At 42.3% G+C, this 19,014-nt stretch overlaps 1 long non-coding RNA gene across 1 annotated transcript in view; it reads left to right on the top strand.

Annotated features, from left to right (window-relative positions):
- Window positions 1-19,014, top strand: part of LOC117348462 — a 58,161-nt gene that overhangs the window by 23,063 nt on the left and 16,084 nt on the right. The window contains exon 2 of the long non-coding RNA XR_004536994.1: window positions 17,797-17,876. This is a non-coding gene — a long non-coding RNA (uncharacterized LOC117348462). The remainder of the gene's footprint in view (window positions 1-17,796; window positions 17,877-19,014) is intronic.

Raw genomic sequence — 19,014 nt, 5'->3', positions numbered from 1 at the left:
CCAGAGTGCTGGGGCTGTAGCGCTAAACCAGGGGTAGGGAACTCTGGTCCTCGAGAGCTGTATTCCAGTCGGGTTTTTAGGATTTCCCCAATGAATATGCATGAGATCTATTTGCATGCACTGCTTTCAATGCATATTCATTGGGGAAATCCTGAAAACCCGACTGGAATACGGCTCTTGAGGACCGGAGGTTCCCTACCCCTGGGGTTAGTGTCACTGAAAATAACTGTTTAGCACCGAACTGCAAACCAGCTATTTTGAAGGATTCCAGAGGCTAAGTTGGCACTTAGGCCCGGAATCTGTAACCGATTCCATGGTCAGTGGCTGCCTTAAAAGCCACCACCGATTGCATGTCAATCGCATGATGGCGCTGTGTACAGAATCGCACTTCTGGCAAAGGGAGGCGTCAGGAATGTAGGCCTGGGTTTTCCTGGCCTACATTTCCAGCACCTATCTATGATGTGAATTGCACCTCTGTAGGCGCTTTAGGCCACTGAACACCACTTCCGGTGTTAGCCACACTCTTCCGGGTGTTAGCCAACAGTGGCATTAGACAGCCTAAAGTGTCTATGGAGGCATTGAAACTCAGTTAAAAAATGTCATTTCAATGGCATTTTTTTTTTTTACCGAGTTAGGGTGCCAACCAGCGCCTAAACAAATGGTACAGTTTAGAAAATCCCCCCTTAGTTTATTAAGTGCTATTTAGAACTTAACCAACTAGCTTAACTGCAAAAACAGGGCCTCATAAAAGCCAGTCCTATCTTTATGTGGTAACCCATAGCTGGTTAAATACTGAATATTACTTAACCAGCTATGTGTTAGCTGGCTCTGGAAGCCTGGAAATTCAATGCCCTCTAGACAAAGCCTAGCATTGAATTTCTAGGTATAATGCCCGCAGCAGTCAGCAAAAAGCCGATTGCTGCTGTCTGAATATCAGATCCTAAATTTAAAGCAAGTAGAATAATTGTTTTTTCAGTCAATGCATAATTAAGCTTTGGAGTTCATTGCTGCAGGATATGGTAAAAGCAGCTAGCATAGCTGGGTGTAAAAAGAATTTCATATACAAAACACAGCTCTCAGACTGATCTACTCGCTAAGGAAATTTGACCTCATCATCAATGCCTACCTAGACTCACAATAGCTACCTATACAAGCACGAATCCAATTCAAATTATACTGTATATTTTTCAAAACAATAAATGGCACTGTCCCTACTTACCTAAACACCTGCCTAAATCATAACCTTTCTACCAGACAAAAGAGAACTCAGTCCCTATTTACCTTCCCCCCATTCAAAAGGTACTCAGCGCAAGAAGATGTTTGACAACCTACTAGCCAACGCAAGCAGCGAAACTTGACCACACCATCTCCAACTTACTGACAACAACGAATGACATCAAATCATTCCAGAAAAAAAATCAAAACCCTGCTCTTCAAAAAATTTATACAGCTCTCCTAACTCCTCCCCTTATCCCCCCCCTTATAATTCCCCCCCCCTTATAATTCCCACCCCCCAAAGCCTCTTCTATTCTGCAATTTCTTTATCTCCAAAGACTCAACCATGTAAACAACTCCTCAAATTGTAAATCTCCTGGAAATGTAACCAACTCCCTAAACTTAATTCCCCTGGAAATGTCGTGTTATCTTTTTGTAATCCAAATCTCCTAAATTGTATTTTTCCTGGAAATGTCCAGTTAGTCTCTTTTGTAATCCGCCTAGAACTGCAAGGTACGAGCGGAATAGAAGTCATTAATGTAATATAATATTCTTGGAGGAAAAGTCTGTAAACCATTATTAAGGTAGACATGGGGAAAGCCAATGCTTATCCTGGAGGTAAACAGCATGGAACCTTGCTACTTTTTGGGATCTTGTAAATTGGGTTGGCCACTGTTGGGGGGGAGGAGAGGGGGGCCTCATGCGCACATGAGGTTTTTAGTGTTGGTCAGCACACTGAATGCTCTGTGCTGCTCCGATAGTCATAGAGTTCCTATGAGCATCAGAGCAGTGCAACACATTCAGCGCACTGGCCAGCACTAAAAATCTCATGTGCGCTTTTGTAAAAAGGGGGGCAGGGGTGGGGAAATTACAGGGTTGAATGGACCTTTAGTCTGACCCAGTAAGGCAACTCTTATGTTCTTAGAGAAAGACAGAGGACTAGATTCTATAGATGGTGCTTAAATTAGATGCCCCCCCCACCTCCCCAAATTAAACACCAAGTGCAGATCTATAAATTCCACTTTGAGTTGGGCGCTGATTATAGAATAGCACTTACATCCGAGTTTTACTTCCATTGAAAGCAATGGAAGTAAAACCTGGATATTGCAATCCATCCTCTTTTTTTCTGGAGCCTACCCAGGATCTCAGCCCGCTGCACTGACCAATAGGCTATTGCTCCACTCACTTAGTAAAAAGAGCCCTTTTATACCGATTGTCCAACTTAGGCAACTTACTAGGAAGTCTTTTATTTCCCCTCTTTCTTATATCCTGAAGTTCTGTCAATGCAAAGATCAAATACCCTCTGAACACTGTGTTGGCAGAATCCCACATGAGTCCAGGGGTAGCTCCCCTCTTCTTTGAGATTCAGGGCTCCTTTCACAAAGGTGTGCTAGGGCCTTAACATGCGCAATAGTGCACGTTAAATTCCCGAGCGCGCTAGCCACTACCGCCTCCTTTTTAGGAGGCGGTAGATTTTTGGCTACCCTGCGTGGTAATTTTGTGCGTGCACTTAAAAACCCTAGCGCACCTTCATAAAAAGGAGCCCTCAGTTTCTTTCCTTTGTGTTTCTCTTAGAAGGCAATCATTTAAACATTTAGAGGTCTTTTTATTAAGGCGTGCTAAGCGATTTAGCGCGCACTAAATGCTAAGGCATACATTATATTCTATGGGCACTGTAGCATTTAGCGTATTCTAATCTTTAGTGCACACTAAATTGGTTAACGCACCTTAATAAAAAGGACCCCTTGGTCAAGCAAGTGTTTATAAAAGATAGAGATTGGGGCATGGCCAGACCATACGACACCACACCCTCTTATAATTTTGCTTGCACTACCTATCTACTACAGAAGATACAATCAGCTCGAGGGGGGGGGGGGGGGGAGGATAGTATGAATGGGTACATGCCATACACTGTCAAAGATCTGTAGAGAGCCAGCTTGTGCATTCTTTAGCATGCATGTGATTCCATAGCGCGCCTTAAAAATTGTGGTACAGTAAAACCTTGGATTGCAAGCAACTTGGTTTGCAAGTGTTTTGCATGACAAGCAAAACATTTTATTAATTTTAACTTGATAAACAAGCAAGGTCTTGCAATACAAGTACATACAGTATACACGCATCACGTCACCACAACTGAGCCGACATTTCTTTTCTCTCCAACGCTGCAGGAGTGTAGTGACTGTTCTAAACAAGCGAGGTCTTGCAATACAAGGGCATATAGTATTTTGTATTAAATGATTTGGTTTGTGGAACGAATCGTCTGAGTTTCCATTACACTTCCCCCTACGAATCTGCGGTTTCAGCATCCACTGATTTGGTTATTTGCGATTTTTAAACAAACACACATTTTAGTTTTTCAGGCTATTTTAAGCTCTGTAAGCCCCCCTTAAGCCTTACCTGGTGGTCTAACGGGTTTTTGGGGCAGGAGCGATCTTCCCACGCTCCTGCCCTGTGCACATCACTCATAGGAAATGGCTGCCTTGAGCTTCCGTTGTAGTCTCGAGACTACAGGAGCTCAAGGCAGCCATTTCCTATGAGTGATGTGCACGGGGCAGGAGCGTGGGAAGATCGCTCCTGCCCCAAAAACCCGCTAGACTACCAGCTAAGGCTTAAGGGGAGGCTTACAGGGCTTAAAATAGCCAGGGGGAAGCAGGGGTTAGGCACAGAACCGGCCCGAATATTATTCGCAGGCCAGCTCTGCCCCTAATCCCCGTGGATACGGAGGGAGAAATGTATTTCTTATGAGGAAATTTGCTTTGAAATGAGTGTTTTAGATTACAAGCATGGTTTCGGAACGAATTATGCTTGCAAACCAAGGTTTTACTGTACATGCAAAATTGATTTAGTTTCAAATTTATTTTATTACAATCAATATTTGAAATAAATTGGAAACCAGAAAATAAGGTAAAAATTCTGAAAAATCGAAACGTGCATGTACTGTACTTAAGTGGGGAGGATGCCATCCCTGTGTAATTAGTTTTCTTTCCTGTGTGTATAATTGGCAGCCTGTCCCCAAAAGGGAGGGGAGTATCTATAACCCACTGCGTGGCATCTGATTCTTCAAAAGATCTGTATACTGGAAGGAGGTACTGGAAGGGTGGAGGTACTGATGTAATGAAGTAGCATAAAAGCCCCAGAGGGGAGTGGGGTAGTGACTTTCTGGCAGCTGCAACTCAGCTGAGAGGGATACCAGGACCTAAGCCAAGGGAGGGGATGCCTGAAACCTTCAGTGAGGAGGGCGTTTCAAGTTTATTAATTTCTTATTAAACTGCATATCAGGGGCACCAGCTAAGTGGTTTACAATACTAAAATTGAGATAGAAAAGACCGAAAATAAAATAAAAAGGCTATATCTCCAATAAAGAAGTTAAAATAGTAGAAAAAAAAGCACATGTCTCAATGTAATTACATGCCAGCACAATACATAAGCAGTTTCTCTTCGTAGAATGTTAGGAATGGAAAACAAAGGATAATGTTATAATGCCTTTGTATCACTCTATGGTAAGACTTCACCTCAAATACTGTGTGCAATTCTGGTCACTGCGTCTCAAACAAGATATAGCAGAACTAGAAAACATACAGCAAGCAACTAGGGTTCTTCTCCCTAGAGAAGAAATAGCTCAGGGAAGATATTAGATAACTCTTTCAAAGAAAAAAAAAATACTAGGGAACATTTGATAAAGCTACTAAATAGTAGATTTAAAACAACATGGAGACAACAATGGAGACAGCATTTCTTCACTCAACAAATCTGGAAGTCTTTGGCAGAGAATGTGGTGAAAGCAATCAGTATGGCAGGGTTTAAAAAAGGCTTAGATAGTTTCCTAAAATAAGTCCATAAGCCATTATTCAAGATGGAACTTGGGAAAATCCACAGCTTTTTTAAATTTATGTTTGTTAAAATTTGACCGTACTTTGTTTCAGCATCAGCACGGTTTACAAATATTAAAAGGAAAAAACACTCCATTAAAAACAAAGGGCTCCTTTTACTAAGGTACGCTAGCGTTTTTAGCACACACAGGATATTACTATGCGCTACGTGGCTAGAACTAATGCCAGCACAATGCTGGTATTAAGGTCTAGCGTGCGCTATTCCATTCGTTAATGACCTAACGCAGCTTAGTAAAAGGAGCCCAAAGGAAAGCAAAAGAGAATTAAATAAAATAGTTTAATAGTTGCCTAAGAAAGGACTCCATCTCAATAATTTCAAAGAAAAGCTAAACTGAAAAGATGTGTCTTCACAAGTGACCTAAATTTTGGATAGAAAAGTTCAGAGCGAATCTCAAATCGGAAGAGAATTCCATAGACTAAGAACAGACGCGCAAAAAAAAAAAAAGCAGCAAAATTGCGAGTTGAAGCTAATCGAGCTAAACGAAACGAAGGTAAAGTTAATAGGTAAGCAGATGCACAACGCAAGTTACGAGTTGGCCTATATGGAACTAATAATTTCCCCCAAGTATCAGGTTGACCCGATTGTAATACTTTAAAGGCAAGCATTAAAGCTTTATGCATAAAATATTTCACAGGAAGCCAATGATACTCTTAAAAAAAAAAAAAAGGAGAAATGATTGTACCTATGAACATTAACAAGAACTCTGATAGCAATATTCTATATAGTTTGTAAATTATTAATAGATACTGACGGCATAAATAAGAGATTCACAACAAGGTGTATCTATATAAGAGTGTATAGAACTAATCCTACATGAAGAGAAAAAGCAAGATTTCACAACCAATGAAATTTGTAAATGAAATGTAACTGCAGAGTCCAAATGCATACCTAAATATTTCATAGTACAGTATTTTGAAAGTTCAGTAGGTTGAGATCCTTAGAGATGCGATAGTGATAGTGAATTAGAAAAACCAGTAACCCACATTTCTGGAGTTCAGAATTAGTTTATTTTCAGTAATCCACTCATCGCTCATATTAAAGGCACAATTGCAAAGGCTCAAAATTTGGTTTATCAGGAGTTTGAGGAAAACCCAGTAGAATATATTGGGGAAAACTTGGGAAGGGGGGATAGGGAACAGGAGGTTTATGGTAGAAGGGATAGTTTATCTAAACAGGTGGAGGGGCATAATCAAAAAAAACGTCCTAAGTCCCCTTTTGGACTAAGGCCTTAAAACGTTGAAAGTAGAAGCAGGGAAAATGTCCATTATCAAAAAAAACGCCCAAAAGGAGGTTTTTTTTTATAATGGCCTGCCTCTACGTTCAGCTGTTTAAACGCCCAGACCACCACTACATCTAAACTTACACCATATAATCAACCTAAAAAAAGCCTAAGCCCCAAAACGTCCAAAACAAGAGCTTTTAAGCTAAGGAGGAGCCAGTCCTTCACCTAAAAGCTGGATTCTGTAACCGGTGTCCATCAAAAACACCACCGGTTACAGAATCCCCCCCCTCCACCTACAACGATCTGGGCAGTTCGGGTAGAGAGGTGATCACATTGCAGTAGGGGAGATGAGGCATCTCTCCTGCCATGATGGTTGTGGTGGGGGGGGGGATAGGTTGCTGGGCTGCTGAACTGATCACGCCAGCCGCAATCAGTTCAGTGGTCCTTTTTTCGGCACTTATACGTTTTCACTTAGACCAAGTCAAAACAGGTATAAGTGCCAACTAGGCAACCTGTCAAAATCTTTGGTTATACGTGTTGTACGCCTAGGTGTAGGCCGGCCCACCTCCCGCCCTTTCCCCTCCTCTAAAAACGCCTCTTTTTTCTGTGCGTTTAGAGGCAGGGAAAGGCCTAAGCTGGTTTTAGATACATCTAAAACCAGCTTTGATTATGGGTACTTGGACGGTCAGGCTTTTTGATCGTCCCAGTACCCATTTAGGCCACTTTTTAGACTTTTTTTTTATTATTATGAGCCCCATATTGTTGAAACTACTGTTTTTATAAACGTGTGGTTTTGCACGAAAAAAAATATTTAAAAGTTAAAACTCATGGCAAGGATGTCTAGTCTAGTCATGATCGCCCAAGTTTCTAATCTCGGTTTATATTTGAGTCAACCTTTTTTCCTCCTTTTTTGGGGGGAAAAGGGTCACCTCGGTTTATATTCAGGTGTTTATATTCCAGTATATATGGTTGTCATATAATGTTAATCTGATCTTGCAGGCTATGCGATATTCTATAGTGCAATGGTGTGGTGGTGAAATGGTAATATGTAGAAATAAAACAAAGGAAAAAAGGATAAAACCTTTTTTTTTGGACTAACTCCCCCCTCCCCCCCTTTTATGAAGCCACATTATGCTTTATTATTCCAACTCTGGTGGTAAAAGCTCAGATGCTCTGAGAATTCCTAAGAGCATCAGAGCTAGTACCACCATGGCTGACGATAAAAAAAAACACCTAACACAGCTTCATAAAAGGGGGCCTTAATGTACTGGATGATTAGATTTTGAAAGCTAATCAAACTGCATTGTTAGTCCAATAAAAAAGATATTTTTTTCTTTATGTATTTGTTTTATTTCTACATATTACCTTGATAGTCTATTCCAGGGGTAGGGAACTCCGGTCCTCGAGAACCGTATTCCAGTCGGGTTTTCAGGATTTCCCCAATGAATATGCATGAGATCTATGTGCGTGCACTGCTTTCAATGCATATTCATTGGGGAAATCTTGAAAACCTGACTGGATACTGCTCTCGAGGACCGGAGTTCCCTACCCCTGGCCTAACGGTTCGTGCAATAGCTAGAGCAGTGGTTCCCAACCCTGTCCTGGAGGAACACCAGGCCAATCGGGTTTTCAGGCTAGCCCTAATGAATATGCATGAAGCAAATTTGCATGCCTATCACTTCCATCATATGCAAATCTCTCTCATGCATATTCATTAGGGCTAGCCTGAAAACCCGATTGGCCTGGTGTTCCTCCAGGACAGGGTTGGGAATCACTGAGCTAGAGAACCAGTGGAACTGGGTTCGATTCCCACTGCAGCTCCTTGCGACTCAGGATAAATCACTTAACGTTCCATTGCCCCAGGTACAAAATAAGCACCTATATATAATCTGTAGCCTGCTTTGATTGCAACCACAGAAAGGTGGCATATCAAATCTCATCCCCTTTATTTTGAAAGCGAGTATACACATAGGCGGAGTCTGACTAATGTGGGCAAGGTACAGAGTTGCTCATATAAATTATGGCATGCTAAGTTACATGTGTTTTTTTAGCAACCTAAGTGATCCTACCTAAAATGTATATTATACCTGTTATGCTAGGCACTACCTAATTTCCTTTGTAGAATAGACTCCAAATAGGTGCCTTTTAAATGCCTAAATATAGACATCCTGTTATTGAATTGCCTCCTTAGAATTCACAGGCATAGAATGCAGTTGGTTTTGTAGAGGTATAAATGTCTACCTTAGTGCCTGATTCACTATGAGTATCTGTAGGAAAAATCATAGTAAATGATATTGTTGGGGTATTAGGCACCTAAATTGATCCTTTAGAAAATTTACTAATGCTCAGCACCTAAATTCAAATCCTTATTTTCATCAGGTATTTAAATTTAGGGGTCTGTTCACTAAGCTGCATTATTTGTTTACTGCCAGATTTCATGTGCTGTAACAGTGCACTGCCATGCAGACCTCCATGTTCAGTAGCTAACATGGAAGAGTAGAGTTACCAGATTTTACTCCTGTAAAATCTGGACCCATAGCCCCACCCAGTTCCAACCAGCCCCACCCTGTTACACCCAAGTCATGCCCTGTTCTGTCTCAGGCTTATCCCTAGCTTCGCCCCTCAACCTTTTCTCATCCATGGGACTGCATTGGGAAGGCATTTGCGCATTCGCGGTGTAACTGGGTAAGGTCTGGACTGAATCATACCAGAGCCCTGACCCGGTTCATCCAAACCTTAGCCAAGCGGTAAAGTGAGGTATGGAGGGTAGCAGGTTGTGCACATCAAATAAAAGTCAATTAAAAAGATGTTCAGTGTGAATTTTCTTTATTTTCTTCTTTATACTACTAGTTGTTTAGCCCGTTACATTAACGGGTGCTAGCAGCCCTTCTCCCTTACTTTTACCTCCTCCCTGTCCAGCAGCACCCCCACCCATTCCCTGCTCCCCCTATATAGCAGTAGCCCTTCTCCTTTTATCTCCCCCTGTTCAGCATCACCCCATTTCCAGCTCCCCATATCCAGCAGTAGCTGTTCTCCTTTGCAGGAGCCCTTCTCCCTTCCTTTTACCTCCCCCCTGTTCAGCAGCACGCCTTCCCTGTTCCCCCTGTGCAGCAGTAGCCCTTCTCCCTTCTTTTTAAGTCTCCCCCTGTCCAGCAGCACCCATTGTTCAGCAGTAGGTCTTCTCCCTTCCTTTTACCTCCCCTCCCCCCCGTCTAGCAGCACCTCTAACCTGCTTCCCCTATCCAGCAGTAGGCCTCCCTTCCTGTTACCTCCGCCCCTGTCCAGAATCACCTCTTCCCTGCTCCTCCTGTACTGCAGCACCCCCTTACCTGCTCCCCCTGTCCAGTCCGGTGATCTCCAGCCATCGGGCCAGCTCCTGCAGGGAGTGTAGTTCCTGGCTGGTCCCCGCCAGGCGTGCGAGCCTGCTCTGCCCCCTCCCGACCTGCCGGGAGTATTTGAATTCGACCCGACAGTTCCTGTTGAGGGAAGCACTCCTCACCGGACTCAGCAGTGAACTCCAGCCATCGTGCTGACACCCGCCTTGAACTTCTATCTACGTGGGTGTAGTCTACAGACCTCCGACTCAATTGCAGCAAATTGATAAGGATCCGATTGTGGATATCCAAAAGTTTGGAAGGAAAGAGGAGGTTCTGCTGTTGGGAGATTTCAACCTGCCGGATGCGGACTGGAATGTTCCGTCTGCGGAATCGGAAAGAAGTAGGGAGATTGTGGATGCCTTTCAAGAGGCTCTGCTCAGACAAATGGTGATGGAACCCACAAGGGAAAAAGCGATATTGGATCTGGTCCTCACAAATGGAGAGAGTATCTCTAATGTTCGAGTGGGTGCTCACCTGGGTAGTAGCGATCATCAAACGGTTTGGTTTGATATAACGGCTAAAGTGGAGAGCGGCCGCACGATACTTAAAGTCCTAGATTTCAAACGTACGGACTTTAATGCAATGGGAAAGTACCTGAAGAAAGAGCTGTTAGGATGGGAGGACATAAGAGAAGTGGAAAGACAGTGGTCTAAGCTGAAAGGAGCGATAAAAATGGCTACGGACCTTTATGTGAAGAAAATCAACAAAAACAAGAGAAAAAGGAAGCCGATATGGTTCTCCAACCTAGTGGCTGAGAAAATAAAGGCGAAAGAGTTGGCGTTCATGAAATATAAAAAAAACCCAAGAAGAGGAGAGCAGAAAGGACTACAGGGTGAAACTGAAAGAAGCCAAGAGAGAGATACGTTTGGCAAAGGCACAGGCGGAAGAACAAATGGCTAAAAATGTAAAAAAGGGAGATAAAAATTTTTTCAGATATATTAGTGAAAGGAGGAAGATAAAAAATGGAATTGCTAGGCTAAAAGATGCTGGGAACAAATATGTGGAGAGTGATGAGGAGAAAGCAAATGTGCTAAACAAATACTTCTGTTCTGTGTTCACAGAAGAAAATCCTGGAGAAGGACCGAGATTGTCTGGCAAAGTTACACGAGAAAATGGAGTAGATTCTGCGCCGTTCACAGAGGAAGGTGTTTATGAGCAACTTGAAAAACTGAAGGTGACAAAGCGATGGGACTAGACGGGATCCATCCCAGGATACTAAGGGAGCTCAGAGAGGTTCTGGCGAGTCCTATTAAAGACTTGTTGAACAAATCTCTGGAGATGGGAGTGGTTCCTGGGGATTGGAGGAGAGCGGATGTGGTCCCTATTCATAAAAGTGGTCACAGGGATGAAGCAGGAAACTACAGGCCGGTGAGCCTCACTTCAGTTGTTGGAAAAATAATGGAAGTGTTGCTGAAAGAAAGGATAGTGTATTTCCTTGAATCTAATGGGTTACAGGATCTGAAGCAACATGGCTTTACAAAAGGTAAATTGTGCCAAACGAACCTGATTGAATTTTTTGATTGGGTGACCAGAGAGCTGGATCGAGGACATATGCTAGATGTAATTTACTTAGATTTCAGCAAAGCCTTTGATACAGTTCCTCATAGGAGGCTGTTGAACAAACTTGAAGGGCTGAAGTTAGGACCCAAAGTGGTGAACTGGGTCAGAAACTGGCTGTCGGACAGACGCCAGAGGGTGGTGGTTAATGGAAGTCGCTCGAAGGAAGGAAAGGTGACTAGTGGAGTCCCTCAGGGTTCGGTGCTGGGGCCAATCCTGTTCAATATGTATGTAAGTGACATTGCTGAAGGGTTAGAAGGAAAAGTGTGCCTTTTTGCAGATGATACCAAGATTTGTAACAGAGTAGACACCGAAGAGGGAGTGGAGAATATGAAAAAGGATCTGCAAAAGTTAGAGGAATGGTCTAATGCCTGGCAACTAAAATTCAATGCAAAGAAATGCAGAGTAATGCATTTGGGGATTAATAATAGGAAGGAACCGTATATGCTGGGAGGAGAGAAGCTGATATGCACGGACGGGGAGAGGGACCTTGGGGTGATAGTGTCCGAAGATCTAAAGGCGAAAAAACAGTGTGACAAGGCAGTGGCTGCTGCCAGAAGGATTCTGGGCTGTATAAAGAGAGGCGTAGTCAGTAGAAGGAAGAAGGTATTGATGCCCCTGTACAGGTCATTGGTGAGGCCCACTGGAGTATTGTGTTCAGTTTTGGAGACCGTATCTGGCGAAAGACGCAAGAAGACTTGAGGCGGTCCAGAGGAGGGCGACGAAAATGATAGGAGGCTTGCGCCAGAAGACGTATGAGGAGAGACTGGAAGCCCTGAATATGTATACCCTAGAGCACAGGTGTCAAAGTCCCTCCTCGAGGGCCGCAATCCAGTTGGGTTTTCAGGATTTCCCCAATGAATATGCAAGAGATCTATTAGTATACAATGAAAGCAGTGCATGCAAATAGATCTCATGCATATTCATTGGGGAAATCCTGAAAACCCAACTGGATTGCAGCCCTCGAGGAGGGACTTTGACACCCCTACCCTAGAGGAAAGGAGAGACAGTGGAGATATGATTCAGACGTTCAAATACTTAAAGGGTATTAACGTAGAACAAAATCTTTTCCAGAGAAAGGAAAATGGTAAAACCAGAGGACATAATTTGAGGTTGAGGGGTGGTAGATTCAGGGGCAATGTTAGGAAATTCTACTTTACGGAGAGGGTAGTGGATGCCTGGAATGCGCTCCCGAGAGAGGTGGTGGAGAGTAAAACTGTGACTGAGTTCAAAGAAGCGTGGGATGAACACAGAAGATTTAGAATCAGAAAATAATATTAAATATTGAACTAAGGCCAGTTACTGGGCAGACTTGCACGGTCTGTGTCTGTATATGGCCGTTTGGTAGAGGATGGGCAGGGGAGGGCTTCAATGGCTGGGAGGGTGTAGATGGGCTGGAGTAAGTCTTAACAGAGATTTCGGCAGTTGGAACCCAAGCATAGTACCGGGTAAAGCTTTGGATTCTTGCCCAGAAATAGCTAAGAAGAAAAAAAAAAAATTTTAAATTGAATCAGGTTGGGCAGACTGGATGGACCATTCGGGTCTTTATCTGCCGTCATCTACTATGTTACTATGTTTACTATGTCTTTTTTTTTTTTTTTTAGTTGAAAGATGCGGCGGTGGCTCCTCTCATGATCCCCACCTGCGTCGGAAGTCCGACGCAGGCAGGGATCGTGAGAGTAGGCACCGCCTCGTCTTTCAAAGAATCGTAAGCCACGCATGCTCACGGAAAACCGGCACACGCATAGGAAGTGCGCATACGCGGCTTACCATTTTATTATATTAGATAGTGCTGTTCAAAACACACAAAAACACTCATTGGTGGCTAGACAGCCTGTTGGTCCACTATGCTTATTCAGCTTTACAGTTCAAGAAAATCTGGCACTTTTCAAAAGCTTGCCTCTGGAGCAATTCTCAGGGTGAAATAACTTCCTCACCCTGAGTATGGGATTCTTCCTACCCTTAACATATCTGGGTTGTTTAGATCCCCTGCCCAATCAATCCCAACAATTGATGGCATATACAACTCTACAAAAGGTGCCTTCACCAAGCTGTGTTCTGCAAGTTTTCCAAACTACAGAAAAAAAATAAATAACTTTTAAAACTCAAGACCTGGAACCTGCTTGCACTATTTGGACAGGTTCTCCCACAGTTCTCCTGTGATTATTCAAATTCAGAAGCAGTAATTCCTACCTCTTCTGTTATCCTTAGTTTTGTGAGGCAACACCACATTACCAGATTCATCACTTTTACTTTCCCCATGCTTCCCTCAGTGACCATGCCTTCAGACAAGCATAATTCCTCAGGCTCCATTTCAATATCATTTACAAACATTTCTTCTGGCATTTCCACATCATATTCATTACCTTCAGAAGAATGATTAGAGGTTTCAGTCCTGAGGTTTTCTAAATGCTTTCTTTGGGAAGTGCTGGTTTCTGTCCTCTGAATCCTGGCTGGCACATGTCTCCTCCTCTCCAAGGCTTCAGGTATGCAGTAAGTCTGTGGCTGCCTCCACTGCCTATAAGCCACATCCTTTTCTCCTGCTCCAAGCTGATTGCCTCCAGGTTCAGCTGAGCTCCTGGAGCTCTTTGCTACTGAGCCATGGTAGCTTCTCTGCTGATTAGCCCTGCCCACAGCTGAGCTTACTACAGGAGCTAATCCAGTTCTGAGTTTTGCTACCACCTGCCTGGTGCCTGCTGGGACTTGTAGTTGTCTATCCTTAGCTGTTCCTAAGCTAGTACTAGGCAAGGATAATCAGATCAATGCAGTGCTACCCTTCCTTTGGGATTTATTCATCAGGGGCATTTCCTTACCCGTCTTGTTTCTAAGAGCAGGTTTAAGAGTCATAAGGAGTAAGAGGGGTAAAGTAGGATTAAAATTAAGGTTGTTTTTTCTCTTTTCCATGGTATCAGGGCTAAGTTAGAAACATAGAAATAGACGGCAGATAAGGGCCACGGCCCATCAAGTCTGCCCACTCCAATGACCCTCCCTATCTATCTTTGCGGATAGATCCCACATGTTTGTCCCATCTGGCCTTAAAATCTGGCACGCTGCTGGCCTCAATAACCTGAAGTGGAAGACTATTCCAGCTATCAACCACCCTTTCGGTGAAGAAGAATTTCCTAGTGTCACCGTGCAGTTTCCCGCCCCTGATTTTCCACTGATGCCTCCTTGTTGCTGCGGGACCCTTGAAAAAGAAGATATCCTCTTCCACCTCGATGCGACCTGTGAGGTACTTGAATGTCTCGATCATATCTCCCCTCTCTCTACGTTCCTCGAGTGAGTAGAGCTGCAACTTCCCTAATCGCTCTTCGTATGGGAGCTCCTTGAGTCCCGAGACCATCCTGGTGGCCATTCTCTGGACCGATTCCAGTCTCAGCACATCCTTGCGGTAATGTGGCCTCCAAAATTGCACACAGTATTCCAGGTGTGGTCTCACCATGGATCTATACAGTGGCATAATGACTTCAGGTTTACGACTGACGAAACTCCTGCGTATGCAATCTATGATTTGCCTTGCTTTGGATGAAGCTTGCTCTACTTGATTTGCAGATTTTCTTTATTGACATGTGAAAGAGGAAAACCAAAATGAAGAGTTCTACTCCTGTATTAGTGGGCCCAATTGACCAACATTTCTTGTTGTCTAATCCGACTCCAATGCAGACAAATAACATGGCCTATCTCTCTGGGGCATCTCTAGGCCCTCTAGAGAGAACTCCACCAATCTCTCTGGTGACTTCTTGTGAATTGGACCAGAGAGAAAGGTCCAATGTACCTCCTGCAGAAACTCCTGTGGAGCAAGCATCACCTCAGATTGTTTTCAGAGAGATGCCTAAGGCAATCTTCTTTCAGGAAGAAGTCTTAACTTTCCAGGAGGTAAAGGAGATACCGCAAGAAATCTCTCTTAAAGATTTATGGTTAATTAATACTTGAGTTGAGGGATTATTGAAGTCTGTTGCTATTCAGAATGTTACTTTTTCTCAAGAAGTAATTCAGAAGTTAGAGAATGTTGATGAGAATGTTAAAGTATTGGATAAAAGATTAACAGCTAATGAAAATCATGTAACAACTCTACAAGCATTTTTATCCTCAACTATAAGGGATTCCCATACAGTGTATTCCAAGCTTAAAATGGAGAATACGTTTAGGTTAAGGAATCTTCGTTTGGTAAACTTTCCAACTACACATTTGTCGTCAGCAGAGATATTGTTAAGGAAATACTTTAAGGAGGTCCTCGATTTACCAAATTCAGATTCCTTACCAAATAAATATTCTATTCCGCAAAAAAAAAAGAAAATTCCATCTGAGTTGGGAATAGATCAACTTGCCCCCATAGAATTTTGATCTTACTGGCTTCTTGGAAAACTTGCAAGATATGATTCCTACTAGAGCTACCTTATTGGTAAAGTGCTCCAATGAGTCAGACAAATTGATTATTCTTAAAATTTATTTTCAAAATAAAAATAAGAAATTCTGAGGGGACATTGTTTTAATTTTTCCAAATGTTGCTAAAGCAACGCAATTTAAACAAAAAGCTTTCCTACAATTAAAACCTCGAGTAGTGGTGATGGAAGCAACTTAAAAAAAAAAAATAAATAAATTTCCATGTAAATGTATGTTACAATATCAAGAAAAGGAATTTGTGTTTTGGGTCCCCTTGCAGCTAAAACAATTTTTGTTGGCACATGAACCTCAAAAAATAGAGAGATAACAGTTTAGAGTTAGAAAGGAAACCAGTTATGACAGAAGGAAATTAATGTTTTCTAGTTTAATTACTTATATGGTGTTACAAAAATCTTCATATTTTTCCTTTTTATTTCTGTTTATCATATGAAAGTCTCCCTAAACGTGGGCTTGTTGGAAACTTAAGATTAATGATAATTATTTTGATATTAGTTCCTTATTTTATAGAATTCCATTTTTGTAGAAAGTATTTAGAAAATTAAAAAAAAAAAAAAAAAGAGTTCAGGGGATCCGCACCCAACTTTTGTGCCAGGATTTATACCTGTTTTCAGTTGAAGTGAATGACTGCGTCCAAAGTTGGGTGCGGATCATGGCGCTCTTTTCCAAAAGACACCCATCCCAGAGAACCCGTTATAGGATAATGTTCAGATTCAATTTTTTCTGTGTGACAATTTTTCAGGGCCATATACAGAATCCGGCTCTGAATGATCTGGATAGTGGTGATATTCAGCTGCGATTTGGATCTCTTATCTAGAGAGCACTTAAATTGTTTTTGCTGTTCTAAGATATCTGTCTGGTGATAGAGGTAGTAAAAATCATTGCTATCCCATAAGAAGAGCCATACTGGGTCAGACCAGTGGTCCATCTAGCCCAATATCATGTTTCCACAGTGGCCAATTCAGGTCATAAGTACATGGCAAAAGCCCAAATAGTAGCAACATTCCATGATACTGATCCCAGGGCAAGAACTGGCTTCCCCTATGTCTGTCTCAATAGTAGACTAATAGCTTGTGTCTCTTTCCCAGACTACCCCAGTACAATCCACAAACATCCTAAGTACCAGAATCTCAAAACAGTTTGGAAGGTGCCGGTAGGCACACTAATGGTGTCTAAGTTAAGTGTTTTAATTGGCCATTAATGATGCAGTAATTAACCATGCCATTAAACAACAATTAAAAATTAATTAAGGAAAAAGACAACACGTGGTGCCTGAATCATGTCTACACAGATGCCTACCAGCGCAAAACATCAAAAGAGGCATGTTTATGGGCGGGGGTTGATGTTCAATGCCACTAAGCGTGATTCTGTTTTGAAGACATGTACTGGGAATGTAGGCCTGTAAAACCCTGGACTACATTTCCAGCACTTATCTTTGATGCGGAAGACTGCATTTCTCAAAATGGTACCATACTTTGAGTGACATGCAACCGACGCCGTTTTTTCAGGTGCCAGCCAATTACAGCACAGTTTTGAGAATCCGGGCCTAATTCTATAAATTTAGGTACCCAAAAGAGGGTAAACTGCAGCTAGGCCCGAACTGCACTTAGGTTCTATTCTATAAATTAGCATGTAAGTGGTTTAATGTGTAACTGCAAAGGGGTGTGTGCACAAGGATGGGGCATGGACGAGTCACACCCTTGGGTGCCAAATTTCTAGAATAGTGTAAGATGCTCACCTAGGTGCTAACATCTAGGTGCTAACATTTACTCCTGCCATTTATGTGGTGTGAGTGCTGGCACCCAAGTGCCAACTTAGGCTCTATTCTACAATGGAATCTGGGTACCCGGATGCCCATACATGAGAGATCTTCTAAAGTTTCCTCACTTTTATTTTTTTAAACACTATTTATTAAACATCTCCTAAGCAAATTACATCACTTTTCCACAGGCGAGCCGGTTGCCTGACTGACTAGTCACAAGACATTCTACGGCACATCCTCTTATCACTTCTTCTGCCCCTACCATTTCCTACAAAAATATGAATGTGCAGAAACATTTTGAAGAACTCTTGAATAATACTATCTTAGCACACAGGTTTTCAGGCACCTAATATTTTTAACATCTTTTCTAGAATTGCCCCATAGTTCCAAGGCAGTCTGTATCGTGGATAGTGCTGGTGAATGTTTCCAGGTAGCAGGTGCTGCTAACCAGGTAACTGCTTTTAACTATCGCCCCTTTTTGATTCTACTGAAAAGCCAAATAATTTAGGCACTTAAAACTAAAGGGGTCTTTTACTAAGGTGCACTAGCAATTTAGCGCGCACTAAATGCTACACATCCATAGAATATAATGGATGCCTTAGTATTTAACGTGTGCTAAATTGGCTAGCACGCCTTAGTAAAAGACCCCCTAAGACACTTAAGAGAAACCCTGAGCACTTTTTGAAAATTGACCCCCCGAGTGAATCAAGCCTTTTAGTGAAAAGTTCATAGAAGCCATGTGGTCACCTCTCTTCTTTTATCGAATACTGTATTCAGCTGATTTCAATTTATGAGCATCTGCATTAAAAGGGATGAATGTACCAAATTACATTAGGGCTAATGTAGAATTAATGGGTGTATCTAATACATGGCAGTGCTGTGCTAGCCTTAATGTGCATTTATTTTAGGTCAACCTTAATATAAACCAATCTGACAAAAGTTTTCATGAGCTGTGGCATATACAAATGCATATAAAACTGCTCATTAAATCTTTAAAAGGGTTGAGCATAAATCATATTAAGCAACGTAGTTTGTGTTAACTGTTTGGTAATACAAAAATTTAACTGTTCCCCTCTAATGTATAACTAAAGTTTTGCACAAAGATCTGTGTATCAATGCAAGGTAAGCTGTGGGTCATGATGTCAACCCCATGTATCAAAGTCCAGAAACTCAATTGTACCTCAGTACCAAATTACGAGGAGCCACTGAAAAGTTCTCAGCCCAGCCAAGAAGAGAATTATGTAGAGCCATGAAACTTACAAGTTATTCCACACTTTTGGACACTTTTCGTTTCATTTCATATCATTGAAATGAAAAGTGTCAAGCATAGTGTGGAATAACTTGCAGTTTCATGGCTCCACATCATTCTTTTCTTGACTGGGCCGAAAACTTTTCAGCAACCCCTCGTAGTGCCCCCTCAGCCCCTTACTCATCCTGGCAGCAAAATTGAAGCTCCCTTGCTAGTTGACCCACTCCAGCATAAAAACAGTGCCCTCTTTGCATCCCCAACTACTTTATCAACAAAGCTGAATCTCCACTCTTAGGTTCACCAATATTCTCTACCCCATGACAAGTCACCCAAGTCTACT

This window comes from Geotrypetes seraphini, chromosome 1, assembly GCF_902459505.1.
Source record: "Geotrypetes seraphini chromosome 1, aGeoSer1.1, whole genome shotgun sequence".
Lineage (NCBI taxonomy): Eukaryota > Metazoa > Chordata > Amphibia > Gymnophiona > Dermophiidae > Geotrypetes > Geotrypetes seraphini.
The sequence above is the reverse complement of the archived record's forward strand: the minus strand, read 5'-3'. Positions and strand labels throughout refer to the sequence as shown.